The sequence below is a fragment of the Sardina pilchardus genome, chromosome 4 (genome assembly GCF_963854185.1).
Source record: "Sardina pilchardus chromosome 4, fSarPil1.1, whole genome shotgun sequence".
Taxonomy (NCBI): domain Eukaryota; kingdom Metazoa; phylum Chordata; class Actinopteri; order Clupeiformes; family Clupeidae; genus Sardina; species Sardina pilchardus.
Genome location: NC_084997.1, coordinates 324,648 through 337,318, shown reverse-complemented (window position 1 = coordinate 337,318; position 12,671 = coordinate 324,648). Strand labels below are relative to the sequence as shown.

Here is a 12,671-nt window from a genome sequence, read left to right as displayed (position 1 = left end):
TACACACCAAGTGGTTTTTGACATGCTATGTCACCATTACAATTTATTTAGCTTCTAAACAAATCTGTGAGCGTTTTAATCAGAGATAAAGCTGCCCTATGTATGTTGTACTGTGAGTAAAGTATGTGCACTTGCCTAACCAAACTCTTCTGTCAGTACCCATCGTTTTTAGGATAAAGAAGGAACAGTTATTGGAAATGTTACCAAGTTTTAAATGCCATTTGTTGTATTCTTCACTTTCAAAGTTGAACTCCACGCGGAAAATGCGCCTTTGTTTTCTTGAACACAATGTAGCGTACCTCACCTTTCACAACACACGCGTCTCCAACCCGGGTTAGGGAGCTTTAAGTAGGTTACTTTGGCCGGTTGCTTTCGCTTACGGCCATACCACGCTGAACACGCCCGATCTCGTCCGATCTCGGAAGCTAAGCAGCGTCGGGCCTGGTTAGTACTTGGATGGGAGACCGCCTGGGAATACCAGGTGCCGTAAGCTTTTCTCTCCATCAGCCAGTGAAACTTTTTTTTTTTTCAGGCTGTCTGTCTGTGCGTGCCTGCTCCCTAGTACGTAGACGTTCCAACCCCATTGAATATTTGCTTCCTCCGTTTGAAAGCAAAATAAAGAAATACATAAATAAATAAATAAATAAATACATAGGTAGGAAATATAGGCTAAGCCAGCAACAGGTCGGAAAAAATTGCACGAGTTGACTGTAAACAGCTGGCGGATTGGGGGAGTTTTAGTGCTTGTTTTCATCTGGAATGTTTAGCTTATTTTTTGGGGTGACAGCTTTGTTTTCGATGTAGTTTTCACCGTGTTGTACAATTCCCGGTCTCGCTGTGTTCATTCGCCCAAGAGCTGCAAAGTAATTTTTTCAACACTGTCTGAGTATGGAAAATAGCCTATAGTCTGCATGGCCTTCGACATCCCAGATATTGTAGTGTTTTCCTGAACAACTGTAGGTTACTCGTTTCAGGATGTCCAAGTAGAGCGAGTGACCAAAGGTCCTGTTTTTACGCACAGCGAATTGATATATGAAAAGCTAATATCAGCGTGCTTCATGAAGTTTTGCTTGACAGCAGTTGCTACTACATAGCCTATGTTGTCGGATTAGATGCAGCATTCGATTGACGTGTGTCTACTATTACGTATAAGGCCTATATAAACCGTGCGCTAAGGAGAAGCGCTCATTCACGTCTCCGTCGCCGGAGGGAGCGCCACGCTTTCTGTCGCTAGTGTACATCTGGACATGTATGGATCATTGGCTGCCAGTGACTCTAGCACACCAGTAGAGAACTGCATTTGGAGCAGTTGTTTTTTCTTTCTCCGTGGCGAAGATGAAGCAAAGAGGATCCACGAAACAACCCTCTTTACAACACATGACCTGAATGCGCAGTCCTAACTGGCCAGAGACCCAACTCGGAGCGTCCGCATCCCGACCGGTATGTGTACGTTGTTTTCATTGAGAGGCTAAGTTTCTAAAACGAAGCTCATATTTTATGAATTGTAAATTAGGGCTGTTCTCTCCAATGAAACGTCCCCTGTGTTTTCGCTCTGCTTAGAAAAACAGATTTTTTTTTTTTTATATCCCATCAAATACTTAGTGGTTTTATATTCTCATGCATGGCCAGACACTGATTTCTCTCCTTAGCTTTGAGTATCATCTTTGTTTGAAAAGCTGAGCTTTTTTTTACTCCAGTGACATTTTCTAATTTACTTGTGGTAGTTTCAAATGGTGTACACACCAAGTGGTTTTTGCCATGCTATGTCACCATTACAATTTATTTAGCTTCTAAACAAATCTGTGAGCGTTTTAATCAGAGATAAAGCTGCCCTATGTATGTTGTACTGTGAGTAAAGTATGTGCACTTGCCTAACCAAACTCTTCTGTCAGTACCCATCGTTTTTAGGATAAAGAAGGAACAGTTATTGGAAATGTTACCAAGTTTTAAATGCCATTTGTTGTATTCTTCACTTTCAAAGTTGAACTCCACGCGGAAAATGCGCCCTTGTTTTCTTGAACACAATGTAGCGTACCTCACCTTTCACAACACACGCGTCTCCAACCCGGGTTAGGGAGCTTTAAGTAGGTTACTTTGGCCGGTTGCTTTCGCTTACGGCCATACCACGCTGAACACGCCCGATCTCGTCCGATCTCGGAAGCTAAGCAGCGTCGGGCCTGGTTAGTACTTGGATGGGAGACCGCCTGGGAATACCAGGTGCCGTAAGCTTTTCTCTCCATCAGCCAGTGAAACTTTTTTTTTTTTTCAGGCTGTCTGTCTCTGCGTGCCTGCTCCCTAGTACGTAGACGTTCCAACCCCTTTGAATATTTGCTTCCTCCGTTTGAAAGCAAAATAAAGAAATACATAAATAAATAAATAAATAAATGCATAGGTAGGAAATATAGGCTAAGCCAGCAACAGGTCGGAAAAAAATTGCACGAGTTGACTGTAAACAGCTGGCGGATTGGGGGAGTTTTAGTGCTTGTTTTCATCTGGAATGTTTAGCTTATTTTTTGGGGTGACAGCTTTGTTTTCGATGTAGTTTTCACCGTGTTGTACAATTCCCGGTCTCGCTGTGTTCATTCGCCCAAGAGCTGCAAAGTAATTTTTTCAACACTGTCTGAGTATGGAAAATAGCCTATAGTCTGCATGGCCTTCGACATCCCAGATATTGTAGTGTTTTCCTGAACAACTGTAGGTTACTCGTTTCAGGATGTCCAAGTAGAGCGAGTGACCAAAGGTCCTGTTTTTACGCACAGCGAATTGATATATGAAAAGCTAATATCAGCGTGCTTCATGAAGTTTTGCTTGACAGCAGTTGCTACTACATAGCCTATGTTGTCGGATTAGATGCAGCATTCGATTGACGTGTGTCTACTATTACGTATAAGGCCTATATAAACCGTGCGCTAAGGAGAAGCGCTCATTCACGTCTCCGTCGCCGGAGGGAGCGCCACGCTTTCTGTCGCTAGTGTACATCTGGACATGTATGGATCATTGGCTGCCAGTGACTCTAGCACACCAGTAGAGAACTGCATTTGGAGCAGTTGTTTTTTCTTTCTCCGTGGCGAAGATGAAGCAAAGAGGATCCACGAAACAACCCTCTTTACAACACATGACCTGAATGCGCAGTCCTAACTGGCCAGAGACCCAACTCGGAGCGTCCGCATCCCGACCGGTATGTGTACGTTGTTTTCATTGAGAGGCTAAGTTTCTAAAACGAAGCTCATATTTTATGAATTGTAAATTAGGGCTGTTCTCTCCAATGAAACGTCCCCTGTGTTTTCGCTCTGCTTAGAAAAACAGATTTTTTTTTTTTTATATCCCATCAAATACTTAGTGGTTTTATATTCTCATGCATGGCCAGACACTGATTTCTCTCCTTAGCTTTGAGTATCATCTTTGTTTGAAAAGCTGAGCTTTTTTTTACTCCAGTGACATTTTCTAATTTACTTGTGGTAGTTTCAAATGGTGTACACACCAAGTGGTTTTTGACATGCTATGTCACCATTACAATTTATTTAGCTTCTAAACAAATCTGTGAGCGTTTTAATCAGAGATAAAGCTGCCCTATGTATGTTGTACTGTGAGTAAAGTATGTGCACTTGCCTAACCAAACTCTTCTGTCAGTACCCATCGTTTTTAGGATAAAGAAGGAACAGTTATTGGAAATGTTACCAAGTTTTAAATGCCATTTGTTGTATTCTTCACTTTCAAAGTTGAACTCCACGCGGAAAATGCGCCTTTGTTTTCTTGAACACAATGTAGCGTACCTCACCTTTCACAACACACGCGTCTCCAACCCGGGTTAGGGAGCTTTAAGTAGGTTACTTTGGCCGGTTGCTTTCGCTTACGGCCATACCACGCTGAACACGCCCGATCTCGTCCGATCTCGGAAGCTAAGCAGCGTCGGGCCTGGTTAGTACTTGGATGGGAGACCGCCTGGGAATACCAGGTGCCGTAAGCTTTTCTCTCCATCAGCCAGTGAAACTTTTTTTTTTTTCAGGCTGTCTGTCTGTGCGTGCCTGCTCCCTAGTACGTAGACGTTCCAACCCCATTGAATATTTGCTTCCTCCGTTTGAAAGCAAAATAAAGAAATACATAAATAAATAAATAAATAAATACATAGGTAGGAAATATAGGCTAAGCCAGCAACAGGTCGGAAAAAATTGCACGAGTTGACTGTAAACAGCTGGCGGATTGGGGGAGTTTTAGTGCTTGTTTTCATCTGGAATGTTTAGCTTATTTTTTGGGGTGACAGCTTTGTTTTCGATGTAGTTTTCACCGTGTTGTACAATTCCCGGTCTCGCTGTGTTCATTCGCCCAAGAGCTGCAAAGTAATTTTTTCAACACTGTCTGAGTATGGAAAATAGCCTATAGTCTGCATGGCCTTCGACATCCCAGATATTGTAGTGTTTTCCTGAACAACTGTAGGTTACTCGTTTCAGGATGTCCAAGTAGAGCGAGTGACCAAAGGTCCTGTTTTTACGCACAGCGAATTGATATATGAAAAGCTAATATCAGCGTGCTTCATGAAGTTTTGCTTGACAGCAGTTGCTACTACATAGCCTATGTTGTCGGATTAGATGCAGCATTCGATTGACGTGTGTCTACTATTACGTATAAGGCCTATATAAACCGTGCGCTAAGGAGAAGCGCTCATTCACGTCTCCGTCGCCGGAGGGAGCGCCACGCTTTCTGTCGCTAGTGTACATCTGGACATGTATGGATCATTGGCTGCCAGTGACTCTAGCACACCAGTAGAGAACTGCATTTGGAGCAGTTGTTTTTTCTTTCTCCGTGGCGAAGATGAAGCAAAGAGGATCCACGAAACAACCCTCTTTACAACACATGACCTGAATGCGCAGTCCTAACTGGCCAGAGACCCAACTCGGAGCGTCCGCATCCCGACCGGTATGTGTACGTTGTTTTCATTGAGAGGCTAAGTTTCTAAAACGAAGCTCATATTTTATGAATTGTAAATTAGGGCTGTTCTCTCCAATGAAACGTCCCCTGTGTTTTCGCTCTGCTTAGAAAAACAGATTTTTTTTTTTTTATATCCCATCAAATACTTAGTGGTTTTATATTCTCATGCATGGCCAGACACTGATTTCTCTCCTTAGCTTTGAGTATCATCTTTGTTTGAAAAGCTGAGCTTTTTTTTACTCCAGTGACATTTTCTAATTTACTTGTGGTAGTTTCAAATGGTGTACACACCAAGTGGTTTTTGACATGCTATGTCACCATTACAATTTATTTAGCTTCTAAACAAATCTGTGAGCGTTTTAATCAGAGATAAAGCTGCCCTATGTATGTTGTACTGTGAGTAAAGTATGTGCACTTGCCTAACCAAACTCTTCTGTCAGTACCCATCGTTTTTAGGATAAAGAAGGAACAGTTATTGGAAATGTTACCAAGTTTTAAATGCCATTTGTTGTATTCTTCACTTTCAAAGTTGAACTCCACGCGGAAAATGCGCCTTTGTTTTCTTGAACACAATGTAGCGTACCTCACCTTTCACAACACACGCGTCTCCAACCCGGGTTAGGGAGCTTTAAGTAGGTTACTTTGGCCGGTTGCTTTCGCTTACGGCCATACCACGCTGAACACGCCCGATCTCGTCCGATCTCGGAAGCTAAGCAGCGTCGGGCCTGGTTAGTACTTGGATGGGAGACCGCCTGGGAATACCAGGTGCCGTAAGCTTTTCTCTCCATCAGCCAGTGAAACTTTTTTTTTTTTCAGGCTGTCTGTCTGTGCGTGCCTGCTCCCTAGTACGTAGACGTTCCAACCCCATTGAATATTTGCTTCCTCCGTTTGAAAGCAAAATAAAGAAATACATAAATAAATAAATAAATAAATACATAGGTAGGAAATATAGGCTAAGCCAGCAACAGGTCGGAAAAAATTGCACGAGTTGACTGTAAACAGCTGGCGGATTGGGGGAGTTTTAGTGCTTGTTTTCATCTGGAATGTTTAGCTTATTTTTTGGGGTGACAGCTTTGTTTTCGATGTAGTTTTCACCGTGTTGTACAATTCCCGGTCTCGCTGTGTTCATTCGCCCAAGAGCTGCAAAGTAATTTTTTCAACACTGTCTGAGTATGGAAAATAGCCTATAGTCTGCATGGCCTTCGACATCCCAGATATTGTAGTGTTTTCCTGAACAACTGTAGGTTACTCGTTTCAGGATGTCCAAGTAGAGCGAGTGACCAAAGGTCCTGTTTTTACGCACAGCGAATTGATATATGAAAAGCTAATATCAGCGTGCTTCATGAAGTTTTGCTTGACAGCAGTTGCTACTACATAGCCTATGTTGTCGGATTAGATGCAGCATTCGATTGACGTGTGTCTACTATTACGTATAAGGCCTATATAAACCGTGCGCTAAGGAGAAGCGCTCATTCACGTCTCCGTCGCCGGAGGGAGCGCCACGCTTTCTGTCGCTAGTGTACATCTGGACATGTATGGATCATTGGCTGCCAGTGACTCTAGCACACCAGTAGAGAACTGCATTTGGAGCAGTTGTTTTTTCTTTCTCCGTGGCGAAGATGAAGCAAAGAGGATCCACGAAACAACCCTCTTTACAACACATGACCTGAATGCGCAGTCCTAACTGGCCAGAGACCCAACTCGGAGCGTCCGCATCCCGACCGGTATGTGTACGTTGTTTTCATTGAGAGGCTAAGTTTCTAAAACGAAGCTCATATTTTATGAATTGTAAATTAGGGCTGTTCTCTCCAATGAAACGTCCCCTGTGTTTTCGCTCTGCTTAGAAAAACAGATTTTTTTTTTTTTATATCCCATCAAATACTTAGTGGTTTTATATTCTCATGCATGGCCAGACACTGATTTCTCTCCTTAGCTTTGAGTATCATCTTTGTTTGAAAAGCTGAGCTTTTTTTTACTCCAGTGACATTTTCTAATTTACTTGTGGTAGTTTCAAATGGTGTACACACCAAGTGGTTTTTGACATGCTATGTCACCATTACAATTTATTTAGCTTCTAAACAAATCTGTGAGCGTTTTAATCAGAGATAAAGCTGCCCTATGTATGTTGTACTGTGAGTAAAGTATGTGCACTTGCCTAACCAAACTCTTCTGTCAGTACCCATCGTTTTTAGGATAAAGAAGGAACAGTTATTGGAAATGTTACCAAGTTTTAAATGCCATTTGTTGTATTCTTCACTTTCAAAGTTGAACTCCACGCGGAAAATGCGCCTTTGTTTTCTTGAACACAATGTAGCGTACCTCACCTTTCACAACACACGCGTCTCCAACCCGGGTTAGGGAGCTTTAAGTAGGTTACTTTGGCCGGTTGCTTTCGCTTACGGCCATACCACGCTGAACACGCCCGATCTCGTCCGATCTCGGAAGCTAAGCAGCGTCGGGCCTGGTTAGTACTTGGATGGGAGACCGCCTGGGAATACCAGGTGCCGTAAGCTTTTCTCTCCATCAGCCAGTGAAACTTTTTTTTTTTTCAGGCTGTCTGTCTGTGCGTGCCTGCTCCCTAGTACGTAGACGTTCCAACCCCATTGAATATTTGCTTCCTCCGTTTGAAAGCAAAATAAAGAAATACATAAATAAATAAATAAATAAATACATAGGTAGGAAATATAGGCTAAGCCAGCAACAGGTCGGAAAAAATTGCACGAGTTGACTGTAAACAGCTGGCGGATTGGGGGAGTTTTAGTGCTTGTTTTCATCTGGAATGTTTAGCTTATTTTTTGGGGTGACAGCTTTGTTTTCGATGTAGTTTTCACCGTGTTGTACAATTCCCGGTCTCGCTGTGTTCATTCGCCCAAGAGCTGCAAAGTAATTTTTTCAACACTGTCTGAGTATGGAAAATAGCCTATAGTCTGCATGGCCTTCGACATCCCAGATATTGTAGTGTTTTCCTGAACAACTGTAGGTTACTCGTTTCAGGATGTCCAAGTAGAGCGAGTGACCAAAGGTCCTGTTTTTACGCACAGCGAATTGATATATGAAAAGCTAATATCAGCGTGCTTCATGAAGTTTTGCTTGACAGCAGTTGCTACTACATAGCCTATGTTGTCGGATTAGATGCAGCATTCGATTGACGTGTGTCTACTATTACGTATAAGGCCTATATAAACCGTGCGCTAAGGAGAAGCGCTCATTCACGTCTCCGTCGCCGGAGGGAGCGCCACGCTTTCTGTCGCTAGTGTACATCTGGACATGTATGGATCATTGGCTGCCAGTGACTCTAGCACACCAGTAGAGAACTGCATTTGGAGCAGTTGTTTTTTCTTTCTCCGTGGCGAAGATGAAGCAAAGAGGATCCACGAAACAACCCTCTTTACAACACATGACCTGAATGCGCAGTCCTAACTGGCCAGAGACCCAACTCGGAGCGTCCGCATCCCGACCGGTATGTGTACGTTGTTTTCATTGAGAGGCTAAGTTTCTAAAACGAAGCTCATATTTTATGAATTGTAAATTAGGGCTGTTCTCTCCAATGAAACGTCCCCTGTGTTTTCGCTCTGCTTAGAAAAACAGATTTTTTTTTTTTTATATCCCATCAAATACTTAGTGGTTTTATATTCTCATGCATGGCCAGACACTGATTTCTCTCCTTAGCTTTGAGTATCATCTTTGTTTGAAAAGCTGAGCTTTTTTTTACTCCAGTGACATTTTCTAATTTACTTGTGGTAGTTTCAAATGGTGTACACACCAAGTGGTTTTTGACATGCTATGTCACCATTACAATTTATTTAGCTTCTAAACAAATCTGTGAGCGTTTTAATCAGAGATAAAGCTGCCCTATGTATGTTGTACTGTGAGTAAAGTATGTGCACTTGCCTAACCAAACTCTTCTGTCAGTACCCATCGTTTTTAGGATAAAGAAGGAACAGTTATTGGAAATGTTACCAAGTTTTAAATGCCATTTGTTGTATTCTTCACTTTCAAAGTTGAACTCCACGCGGAAAATGCGCCTTTGTTTTCTTGAACACAATGTAGCGTACCTCACCTTTCACAACACACGCGTCTCCAACCCGGGTTAGGGAGCTTTAAGTAGGTTACTTTGGCCGGTTGCTTTCGCTTACGGCCATACCACGCTGAACACGCCCGATCTCGTCCGATCTCGGAAGCTAAGCAGCGTCGGGCCTGGTTAGTACTTGGATGGGAGACCGCCTGGGAATACCAGGTGCCGTAAGCTTTTCTCTCCATCAGCCAGTGAAACTTTTTTTTTTTTCAGGCTGTCTGTCTGTGCGTGCCTGCTCCCTAGTACGTAGACGTTCCAACCCCATTGAATATTTGCTTCCTCCGTTTGAAAGCAAAATAAAGAAATACATAAATAAATAAATAAATAAATACATAGGTAGGAAATATAGGCTAAGCCAGCAACAGGTCGGAAAAAATTGCACGAGTTGACTGTAAACAGCTGGCGGATTGGGGGAGTTTTAGTGCTTGTTTTCATCTGGAATGTTTAGCTTATTTTTTGGGGTGACAGCTTTGTTTTCGATGTAGTTTTCACCGTGTTGTACAATTCCCGGTCTCGCTGTGTTCATTCGCCCAAGAGCTGCAAAGTAATTTTTTCAACACTGTCTGAGTATGGAAAATAGCCTATAGTCTGCATGGCCTTCGACATCCCAGATATTGTAGTGTTTTCCTGAACAACTGTAGGTTACTCGTTTCAGGATGTCCAAGTAGAGCGAGTGACCAAAGGTCCTGTTTTTACGCACAGCGAATTGATATATGAAAAGCTAATATCAGCGTGCTTCATGAAGTTTTGCTTGACAGCAGTTGCTACTACATAGCCTATGTTGTCGGATTAGATGCAGCATTCGATTGACGTGTGTCTACTATTACGTATAAGGCCTATATAAACCGTGCGCTAAGGAGAAGCGCTCATTCACGTCTCCGTCGCCGGAGGGAGCGCCACGCTTTCTGTCGCTAGTGTACATCTGGACATGTATGGATCATTGGCTGCCAGTGACTCTAGCACACCAGTAGAGAACTGCATTTGGAGCAGTTGTTTTTTCTTTCTCCGTGGCGAAGATGAAGCAAAGAGGATCCACGAAACAACCCTCTTTACAACACATGACCTGAATGCGCAGTCCTAACTGGCCAGAGACCCAACTCGGAGCGTCCGCATCCCGACCGGTATGTGTACGTTGTTTTCATTGAGAGGCTAAGTTTCTAAAACGAAGCTCATATTTTATGAATTGTAAATTAGGGCTGTTCTCTCCAATGAAACGTCCCCTGTGTTTTCGCTCTGCTTAGAAAAACAGATTTTTTTTTTTTTATATCCCATCAAATACTTAGTGGTTTTATATTCTCATGCATGGCCAGACACTGATTTCTCTCCTTAGCTTTGAGTATCATCTTTGTTTGAAAAGCTGAGCTTTTTTTTACTCCAGTGACATTTTCTAATTTACTTGTGGTAGTTTCAAATGGTGTACACACCAAGTGGTTTTTGACATGCTATGTCACCATTACAATTTATTTAGCTTCTAAACAAATCTGTGAGCGTTTTAATCAGAGATAAAGCTGCCCTATGTATGTTGTACTGTGAGTAAAGTATGTGCACTTGCCTAACCAAACTCTTCTGTCAGTACCCATCGTTTTTAGGATAAAGAAGGAACAGTTATTGGAAATGTTACCAAGTTTTAAATGCCATTTGTTGTATTCTTCACTTTCAAAGTTGAACTCCACGCGGAAAATGCGCCTTTGTTTTCTTGAACACAATGTAGCGTACCTCACCTTTCACAACACACGCGTCTCCAACCCGGGTTAGGGAGCTTTAAGTAGGTTACTTTGGCCGGTTGCTTTCGCTTACGGCCATACCACGCTGAACACGCCCGATCTCGTCCGATCTCGGAAGCTAAGCAGCGTCGGGCCTGGTTAGTACTTGGATGGGAGACCGCCTGGGAATACCAGGTGCCGTAAGCTTTTCTCTCCATCAGCCAGTGAAACTTTTTTTTTTTTCAGGCTGTCTGTCTGTGCGTGCCTGCTCCCTAGTACGTAGACGTTCCAACCCCTTTGAATATTTGCTTCCTCCGTTTGAAAGCAAAATAAAGAAATACATAAATAAATAAATAAATAAATACATAGGTAGGAAATATAGGCTAAGCCAGCAACAGGTCGGAAAAAATTGCACGAGTTGACTGTAAACAGCTGGCGGATTGGGGGAGTTTTAGTGCTTGTTTTCATCTGGAATGTTTAGCTTATTTTTTGGGGTGACAGCTTTGTTTTCGATGTAGTTTTCACCGTGTTGTACAATTCCCGGTCTCGCTGTGTTCATTCGCCCAAGAGCTGCAAAGTAATTTTTTCAACACTGTCTGAGTATGGAAAATAGCCTATAGTCTGCATGGCCTTCGACATCCCAGATATTGTAGTGTTTTCCTGAACAACTGTAGGTTACTCGTTTCAGGATGTCCAAGTAGAGCGAGTGACCAAAGGTCCTGTTTTTACGCACAGCGAATTGATATATGAAAAGCTAATATCAGCGTGCTTCATGAAGTTTTGCTTGACAGCAGTTGCTACTACATAGCCTATGTTGTCGGATTAGATGCAGCATTCGATTGACGTGTGTCTACTATTACGTATAAGGCCTATATAAACCGTGCGCTAAGGAGAAGCGCTCATTCACGTCTCCGTCGCCGGAGGGAGCGCCACGCTTTCTGTCGCTAGTGTACATCTGGACATGTATGGATCATTGGCTGCCAGTGACTCTAGCACACCAGTAGAGAACTGCATTTGGAGCAGTTGTTTTTTCTTTCTCCGTGGCGAAGATGAAGCAAAGAGGATCCACGAAACAACCCTCTTTACAACACATGACCTGAATGCGCAGTCCTAACTGGCCAGAGACCCAACTCGGAGCGTCCGCATCCCGACCGGTATGTGTACGTTGTTTTCATTGAGAGGCTAAGTTTCTAAAACGAAGCTCATATTTTATGAATTGTAAATTAGGGCTGTTCTCTCCAATGAAACGTCCCCTGTGTTTTCGCTCTGCTTAGAAAAACAGATTTTTTTTTTTTTATATCCCATCAAATACTTAGTGGTTTTATATTCTCATGCATGGCCAGACACTGATTTCTCTCCTTAGCTTTGAGTATCATCTTTGTTTGAAAAGCTGAGCTTTTTTTTACTCCAGTGACATTTTCTAATTTACTTGTGGTAGTTTCAAATGGTGTACACACCAAGTGGTTTTTGACATGCTATGTCACCATTACAATTTATTTAGCTTCTAAACAAATCTGTGAGCGTTTTAATCAGAGATAAAGCTGCCCTATGTATGTTGTACTGTGAGTAAAGTATGTGCACTTGCCTAACCAAACTCTTCTGTCAGTACCCATCGTTTTTAGGATAAAGAAGGAACAGTTATTGGAAATGTTACCAAGTTTTAAATGCCATTTGTTGTATTCTTCACTTTCAAAGTTGAACTCCACGCGGAAAATGCGCCTTTGTTTTCTTGAACACAATGTAGCGTACCTCACCTTTCACAACACACGCGTCTCCAACCCGGGTTAGGGAGCTTTAAGTAGGTTACTTTGGCCGGTTGCTTTCGCTTACGGCCATACCACGCTGAACACGCCCGATCTCGTCCGATCTCGGAAGCTAAGCAGCGTCGGGCCTGGTTAGTACTTGGATGGGAGACCGCCTGGGAATACCAGGTGCCGTAAGCTTTTCTCTCCATCAGCCAGTGAAAC

At 42.8% G+C, this 12,671-nt stretch overlaps 8 non-coding genes across 8 annotated transcripts; all 8 read left to right on the top strand.

The window, feature by feature from the left end:
* The first annotated feature begins 374 nt into the window (after window positions 1–374).
* On the top strand, window positions 375–493 carry LOC134079350 (5S ribosomal RNA). Its single transcript, XR_009938990.1, has one exon. It is a non-coding gene; the product is annotated as a 5S ribosomal RNA (ribosomal RNA).
* Window positions 494–2,110: 1,617 nt separating this feature from the next.
* LOC134079349 (5S ribosomal RNA) lies at window positions 2,111–2,229 on the top strand. Its single transcript, XR_009938989.1, has one exon. It is a non-coding gene; the product is annotated as a 5S ribosomal RNA (ribosomal RNA).
* Window positions 2,230–3,848: 1,619 nt separating this feature from the next.
* On the top strand, window positions 3,849–3,967 carry LOC134079348 (5S ribosomal RNA). The gene has a single exon (XR_009938988.1). It is a non-coding gene; the product is annotated as a 5S ribosomal RNA (ribosomal RNA).
* Window positions 3,968–5,584: 1,617 nt separating this feature from the next.
* On the top strand, window positions 5,585–5,703 carry LOC134079347 (5S ribosomal RNA). The gene has a single exon (XR_009938987.1). It is a non-coding gene; the product is annotated as a 5S ribosomal RNA (ribosomal RNA).
* A 1,617-nt stretch (window positions 5,704–7,320) lies between these two features.
* LOC134079346 (5S ribosomal RNA) lies at window positions 7,321–7,439 on the top strand. The gene has a single exon (XR_009938986.1). It is a non-coding gene; the product is annotated as a 5S ribosomal RNA (ribosomal RNA).
* A 1,617-nt stretch (window positions 7,440–9,056) lies between these two features.
* LOC134079345 (5S ribosomal RNA) lies at window positions 9,057–9,175 on the top strand. The gene has a single exon (XR_009938985.1). It is a non-coding gene; the product is annotated as a 5S ribosomal RNA (ribosomal RNA).
* A 1,617-nt stretch (window positions 9,176–10,792) lies between these two features.
* LOC134079344 (5S ribosomal RNA) lies at window positions 10,793–10,911 on the top strand. Its single transcript, XR_009938984.1, has one exon. It is a non-coding gene; the product is annotated as a 5S ribosomal RNA (ribosomal RNA).
* A 1,617-nt stretch (window positions 10,912–12,528) lies between these two features.
* Window positions 12,529–12,647, top strand: LOC134079342 (5S ribosomal RNA). Its single transcript, XR_009938982.1, has one exon. It is a non-coding gene; the product is annotated as a 5S ribosomal RNA (ribosomal RNA).
* The last annotated feature ends 24 nt before the right edge of the window (window positions 12,648–12,671 follow it).